Genomic DNA, 6,887 nt, shown 5'->3' on the forward strand with positions numbered 1-6,887 from the left:
TTCTTGTGGATTGGAAATATATATTAAATCTCAAATTTCCTTTTCAGCCTAGCTTCTAGGTTTCTCAAAAGTAGATTTTTACCCTTAAGGAAGGGATGTAAATGTCTCATGCAGTACTGCCTATGGTCCGTAGTAACTATTATTCCTCCTTGTGATATCATGCCAGGACAACCATGCACTAAGCACAGTCCGCACTACTGGCTTGCTGATAGCGGCTACAAAGGCAAGTAGCCAACCCAAATATCTTGCTCAACAGACAACTTGGATGTTCATGTGTTTGAGTGCATAATCCTGCCTACTACATATAATTGGGTCAGGGATTTGTCCCTCATAAAACAGCATTTTTTAAGAACATGGACTAACTTCATCAGATTCTTTGGGACAAATCTGATCCAACAGGAAATAAATTGCCAATTAGCAATGGATATCAGAGCTGAGAATGTATTGAAAACAAAATGAGGGTCATGGGAAGCCAACACCATGTGCACACCAAAGATATATAAGAACAGAAAATACAAATAAAAAGATGAATAAAATTAATCAGACCTAAAGCTGGATTGTGCTTCAGCTTGAGTGAGAGAGCTAAGACCCAGGAGGAGTTCCGATGTTCTAACAGGATGTGTGTGGGGCTGCTAACTTCAAGGCCAGCAGGTCTGAAACCACCAGCTGCTCCTCGGGAGGAAGAGGAAGCTTTCTACTCTTATAAAAAAAAGCTACCGTCTCAGGAATGCACAGGGCAAGTTCTGCCCTAGAAGTTTGCTATGAGTCGGAATCACCTGGATAGCAGTGAGTTTGAGTTCTTTGAATAGTTTGCAGAGTTGAGGCACCTTTGGCTGGGTTCCCAGAAGAGTTAGAGGCCAGTGTTCCTATCCAATCAAAAGGCTCCTGTTAAGGCCCCATAAAGTGTCCTGGTGCTGGATTTGTAATAAGTTCTACTTACATCCTTATAATACATAACATTTAGCTAAACTGAGCTTCATTAGTCCTCTGTTTCCGGGAATAAAGTAATACCTCATGAAGACACATGGTTACTGTGACATTTTTCTCAAAGTAAGATGCATCTTTTTAAACAAATGTAGTTATTTCAAAAAGCTTAATTTTAAACCTATAATTTTCCATGTTACATAACCCCAGGTGGTGTTTCAGTATGCCTTTGAATCACAGAATTTCAATTCTAAAACGAACACCAGATATCATCTATTTTTATGTTATCACCTTAAAGGACATATTAGGAATGCTAAATACATTATGTGATTTTTTTCCCCAAAGATAATTTGGCTCTAATTTAATTTAACAGAGAGTAGAATTCAAAGGTTCTGATAGTAAATAGGAAATGAAATGAGACAAGAGGGAGGGAGGTATTGATGAAGGACAGAAAGACATAAACAGAGACAGACAGGGAGAAAGAGAAACAGAGAAATCAATTGCATAAGTGTGATATTAAAACACAGAAACATCAATTCCTTAAGAAATTTACCTTAGTAGCCACTCGGATTTTTATTTAATTTTTTTTTATTATCAACAGAAGTCATTGGTTGGTATAAACAATTAAAGATATATTAAGGCGACCAGATGTCCTGCTTTGGAGGCACAGTCCTGATTTTTGGCATTTTATAAAAGTCTTGATTTTTGGAAAGAATGCACGACAAGCTAGGGAACGGTCTATTTGGTCCATATAGACTAAATTTTTAATCAAGAACTCCCCCCTCTCCCCCTCCCCTGGTCAATGGTGCCCCGCTTTCAATCTGGTCACCAGGAGAGAGAATAGAAGCACAGTATCTGTAAATATACTGCACTTGATCTTAGCTAAAAGGCCGAGAAGCGATAGTATCTGTAAATATAAAGGGAGATACTATGCTTCTATTCTGAGACATGCAACACTTAAGACTTTGAATGCCAATATCCTAGTAATAGAAATTTCATTCTTTTACTGAAGGTTATTAGTATTCTTACAAAACCTTTAAGAAGGCAAGTGTTGACAACTAGCTAACCCTTTATGCAAGAGTCTACAGCAAATATTTTTACACTGAGATTATTATAGGACCCCCAGTGGCATAGACGTTATGCATTGTTCTTCCGCTAATCACAAAGGCAGCAGTTGAAAGCCAGCAGCTAGCTGATCCAAGGGAGAAAAAGATATGACTTTCCACTTGCTGAAGGTTTACCAGCTCAGAAACTCACAAGAGTCATTCTGCCCTGTCCTATACAGCTGCAGTGAGTTAGAATTGACGAATCTAGTCAATAGTCACCACCATGTTTCCCCCAAAATAAGACAAGTGTCTTATATTAATTTTTGCTCTCAAAGATGAGCTAGGTCTTATTTTCAGGGGCTATCTTATTTTTCCATAAAGAAGAAAATGGTACACACTTATTGTTTATTGTTTTATTAAAAGAGACCTCACACTTCCTGTCTGCTCAGGCTGTGCTGCTCAGTGAGCTGTGCAGTAGCACCCACAACTACAGTCCAGAGTCCAGAGTTACGGTAGCTTCGGGAGGCCTTATTTTTTGGGTAGGTCTTATTTTCGGGGGTGCCTTATATTTCGGTGAGAGGCAAAACTGTAAGTAGGTCTTATTTTCGGGGGATGTCTTATTTTTGAGGAAACAGGGTAGATGGAAGTGAGTTTGTTGGGGTTTTCTTGTTTTGTTTGTTTGTTTTTAAGTGGCACTTGGCTGTAAACAGAAAAGTTGGCAACTCAAATCCTCCCTAGGGACATCTGAAGGGAAGCCAGGCGATCTACTTCTGAAGGTCACAGCCCATGAAAACCATAGGGAGCACTATTCTACACTCATACCCATGGAGTTCCCCTGACTCCGCATGGATTTTAACTTCTGAAAGGCATTGTTAAATCTTGCTTGCTTGTGAGATTAAATCCACAGTTCTTTTATTTTTTCCCATCATGAGTGCAAATGAGGGTTTCTTGCAGTGGAGCCAAGGTGGGAAGGAAAGAGGCTCACCAGGAGATTGTTACCAGAAGAAATTTAATACACTGTGCCTTTCTATGTGACAGTATTGTCAACGGAAGATTTATATTGTAGAGGAACGCCAAGGAACTGTAATGCAGAAAGACCAGTGAACAGCAAGAAAGGGTGGGGAGGCTCAAACTAAAGATGGCATTCATTAAGGGTGGGGCCAGGGAAAATCTAGATGATCCCAACATGTAAATCTAGTTGTGAAGTCAATTCATCCAGCTTCTGGGTTCATTTCTATTCATTATTTATGCGTTTAATTTTGGCTTAGACAGCAGCCATAAGTTTGCTAAAAGAAATAAATATAAGATTCTCTCTGGGTTTTGCCTTAGGGAATCAAACTGTTTTCATACATCTTTTCCTTGAACTGGATTAGACCTTTTGAAGATAAATTTAACCGGAATGGAAAAGAGATGGTTGGAGAGCCAATGTGATTAGTTTCATCTTCTGAACAGTTATATTTCCTTCAGAGGTAAAAATGACTTATGGTTGGAGTTGAGTGGAAACAGAAAACATTCTCTAAGTGGTGTTAAAAGCTAAGTAGTAGCAGGTTTCAGGATGATACAGAAATCCTAGAGCGCAATAATCAGGAGGGTGTGCGCAAAACAAATGCTACTGGCATTTTTTACTTTAGAAAACAAACCAACTTACAGGTGCTTTTCCCCATTGTCAAATACATGCCTGTTTACTAAGGAAGACTACCATCAAAACATTTTAGAGTGAATGACCAGTCAGGCTATAGAAATCAATCTCCTTATTTTAAAGGCTTTTAATGTATATGCAGATAATGCAAATGTATCATAGAGAATCTCATGTTGATCCCATATCTGGTCGGTTTAATTTAGAACTGATTTTCTAAATGTCTTTCTTCTGGATGCTGAATATAATAAAGGCAGTTGGAGCTGGAGCTTGAGGGGACTGCCGTGTCGTCCCCGGTGCTGTAGCATTCTGCCTTGGACAGAATGCTGTCTAACCACTGTTCTGTGGCCGTCTCTGGGTGGGAAATATTTGAGTTTTCCTTCCCTAACAAGTTTCTGCCTTACACAAGCTCCAGCTTTCCAAGTTTTTGCTTTATTTAAAACTTGCTAACAGAATTCCACAAACACTTGAAACTAATTGAAGACACTGAATGTGAGCTAAAGAAGGCAAATATGGATTACAGCACCCAATTGTGATCAACATAAAATTAAATATGTGAGATGCTAGACCAATCAATAACTTACAAATTTGGGTAAAATATAAAACCCTTTAGTGTTTATATGCCAGCTGACTAATCAACACATTTCTAGAGAATTTCAAAATACTTGATTTAACTAGGCTTTATCCATGACCACTTTTCTTCATTTGTGATGAAAACGAAACCAGATTCCCTGCCATCATGTCAATTGCGACCCAGTAAGATGAAGTAGAACTGCTTCCTGGATTTCCAAGAACGACTAACCATTTTATGCGTAAGTTAGAGAAACGGGTCTGCTCTATGTATATACATGTGTCTATGTGCACAAATTATGTTAACATAACATTTATTTACATTAACACTTTTTAGAATATATAATCCTTTTGTTATAGATTAGATAGTAATATATACATATAAATTACCATGCCTAACAAAAAATTAGAGAGATGTAAACTCAGATCCTTCCCTATCTGATCTGATCACAGTAACATTAAATATGAATTATGCACTAAAATGTAGCTGAAATAACAATAATTGAAATCATAGCAATAAATTTAAAATGTTGAAACCTATACATTGTTAATGAATCAGACATAAACAAAAATTATCATTTATCTTTGACGCATGTAAATTGAACAACACATTATTTTGAAAATTGGTCAGTAAAAGTAAATAACCATATTATTTTATATGAAAGCTGTTCCTCATATGCACTAAAATATTAATGAAAATGTGTCTTTACAGCACCATCACAGGTAGAAAAAAAATTGTGTTAAACGAGACTATCATCTTCTGGCAGTTCCTAATAAACTGATGACTGTTGACAATTATCAGCCCTGGATACGAGCATCGCAGAGAGAAGAGCACATGACCAACACGATGAAGTGGGTTAAAAAAATTGAATCTGTTTCTGATCAAATCTCAAAAACCTCTCAATTTACTCTAAAAAACAGGGTACAGAGAGAAGCATGAAAACGCAATCAGCGAATTCTAGACTGAAAAAGTCTAAGGATATTCGACCTGCTTCCAACAATAAAAAAGGAAAAAAGCAAAAACTCAACAACAAAAATGCATCTGGACAAACAACTTTGAAAACACACAGGAGTGTGTCAACTCTTCTCAGTCTACAAATGAAGTGATTTAGTTTCCTTAATTAAAAATACGTGGAGAAGCAGAATGTAAATATATAGTAAGGAATTACCTTGAGTTGCTCATTTTTTAAGATGAGGTCATGAGGGTGTAATTTTTTTCCTAGTTTTGTATATTGTCAATTTCTTGAGTAAGGAAACACTTTTTAAATGAACGTAACTATATTGCATTGTGTGTGTCCCTCTGAATAATTTTCAGGTAAAGGAAAAATAAATAAATATATATATAATCAGACTCCTTAGAACACAACAATAATGAGACCATTACAGGGCAAGTTAAGTGTGAAGACAATTTATATGTTTATGTGCTTTTTGTTCTTATAGAAAAACATTAACAAAAGAAAACATGAATTACTTATTCTCTTCAGAATTAAAAAGATATCGATATGCTGAAAGAAATGAAGAAAACATTTTCAAACAGATAAAAGTATAAAATAATTGAATTGAATTAAATTAAAAAGTAAAGAAATCAATACTCACATTTAGGAAAGGAAACAAATCTTAGATAGACCCTTAAGAAGACTACTAAAGTAACAAAACAGAAATAAAGACAACAAAGCAAAACAATTAAAAATAAAATACAGTAACAAGAAATGCAGGAATTAAAGAATTGTGATGAAAATATTTAGCTTGCATATTAATATATCTAAATATACTGAGATGGAAAATGTATTTTTGAAACAAAGAAATCTAGTCATATATAAGGATAAAACATAAAGTTTAGGGGTATTATAAATATATGATATTAACACAGAACATATTTAAAATGACAGTATCATTTCAATAAAAGTCTTATTGGAATAACAGATTTCTTATTACTCATTCTTCTAAAATGTAAGAAAAGAAGAATAGTCCCCAGAATTTCTTTTTCATATTGATAACTGAAGTCCACCTTCTTTCATGGCTTTTCATTTTTATCTGCCTGTCATCGAAACAGTGTTCCTTATATATATTGATTTATTGAAAAATATTTTATTTCAATATTTCATTGTTTCTAACTTAATTCCTCTATAGCTATTGTTTTCATTGTTAAGCAAATATATTTAAATTTTCTATTCAAAATTCCCTAGGATGACTAAATTAATTTTTTCTTTATCAAGTACATGAGTATCCTTTACATGTTTGGTCCCTTGTTCTCTGTTTTTTCTTTATTTTTCATAATCGCTTTATTGACATAGCTAACACATTCCAATATATCCATTCACATATAACTCGGTTATTCAATCCCATCGTGTGTAGTTGTACAACGATCAGATCAATGCTATCAGCTCGCCATCCCCCTTTGCCCCCACCCCCTCTCCATACCCTTAAGGAACCATTCCTCCTGATACTGTTCCTGCAGGGTTATCTAGCTCAACATTCATGTACTGAACAACCTTAAATATCCAAATGAACATATATAAATCTAACAGGATTCATGCCTGGAACGAGGCCATTTCAGGTAGAGCGGACTTGAAGAGGCTTCTCCAATTGATAGGCTCCATACGAGAAGTCCTGACAGAAACCCCCTGTCACTCAGGTGCTAAAGGCTCCTAGCGACCCGACAGAAGGCTTCAACATTTTGTAAAATTTTATGGGAGCAGCTGCCTAATTTT

The sequence above is a fragment of the Echinops telfairi genome, unplaced genomic scaffold, assembly GCF_000313985.2.
Source record: "Echinops telfairi isolate 266 unplaced genomic scaffold, ASM31398v2 ScPeMD7_23;HRSCAF=83, whole genome shotgun sequence".
NCBI lineage: Eukaryota > Metazoa > Chordata > Mammalia > Afrosoricida > Tenrecidae > Echinops > Echinops telfairi.